Raw genomic sequence first — 1,464 nt, forward strand, 5'->3', positions numbered from 1 at the left:
AGAAACAGGATGGTTTATATGCAATGACAATATGAAAGGAGATGAGGAAGGGGAGATCACATTCATAGGAAAGGGAGCAACAGTAATAGACTATATCCTGGCAGAGGAAAGAATGCGGCATATGATAGGGAGTATGAAGGTAGGGAATGAGATGGGGTTCGAGCACTTCCCGGTCATAGTTACACTAAGAAGAGGCGTCAGTAAGCGCGGCAGAGGGAGAAAGGAAAAAGAGTGCGAACGAAACACGAAAATGGGAATCTGGGGGGTAGATAAATTAAACGAGTTTAAACAAAAGATGGAAAAGGAGAAGGTTAGGTATGAAACAGAGGAGGGAATAGACTCGTTAGTTGAAAGGGTCCATTGAAAAGGTAAAGGATGAGCTGGGTACTAATGAAGAAAGAGTAGGGGGAAAGAGAGGCTGGTGGGACGAGGAATGCTCGGAGAGTAAAGAGAGAATAAAAGAGTGTGTGAGCAAATGGAGAAGAGGGAAAATGGAGAAGGAGGAGTATAACAGGAGGAAAAAAGTACATGAGAAGATGCTGGAAATAAAAAGACAGAGGGGAAAGGAAGAATATAAAGCAGAGGTAGAAAAAGCGATCAAAGAAGGTAGGGTGCGGGATGTGATAAATATGGATAGAGGGGAAAGGAAGGGCGTTAACGAAGAAATAGAAATGGAGGAATGGACGGATTATTTTAAGGTTCTATTAGGGGGAGAGCAAAATAAGATGAAAGGGAAAAAGTGTAGCATAGTCCAAGGAGAAATGGAGGAAGGGAACGAGATAACAAGAAAAGAAGTGGATGAGGCAATAAATAGGTTAAAAAGAAACAAGGCGACGGGAGAAGATGGGATGGAGAACGAAGCGATGAAGTTTGGAGGAGAAGGGATTAGGGATGGGATGTGGAAGATCTGCAATAAGGTATGGAAAGGGGAAGGTTGGCCGGAAGAGTGGACGACGGGACTGGTGGTACCGCTTGTCAAGAAAGGGGAAGGAAAGAAGGTAGAGGAATACAGAGGGATCACTCACATGTCAGTCGCCTATAAAATATATGCAGAAATCTTAAGCAATAGGTTGGAGAGTCAGGTAGAACAAAAAGAAAGTATCCCACATAATCAGACGGGCTTTAGAAAAGGAATGGGAACTATAGACAACATCTACGTACTTAACTATTTAGTTAACAGAAATTTGGGGAGAAAGCAAGGGAGACTAGTCGCTTTGTTCGTAGATTTCAAAGCAGCGTTTGACTCAGTGAATAGAAAAGTACTATGGCAGGCGATGAAAGAGAGGGGAGCAGAGGAAAAGTTAGTGGAGAGGATAAAGGAAGTTTTTACTGAAACCAGGATTAGGGTGAAAATAGGAAAGTAAAAAGGGCAGGTTTTCTGGACAAGCCGAGGTCTAAGGCAAGGGTGCCCTTTGAGTCCGTTACTATTTAGTATCCTATTGGCAGACTTAGAGGAGAAGCTAA

This window comes from Belonocnema kinseyi, chromosome 4 (genome assembly GCF_010883055.1).
Source record: "Belonocnema kinseyi isolate 2016_QV_RU_SX_M_011 chromosome 4, B_treatae_v1, whole genome shotgun sequence".
Taxonomy (NCBI): Eukaryota; Metazoa; Arthropoda; class Insecta; order Hymenoptera; family Cynipidae; genus Belonocnema; species Belonocnema kinseyi.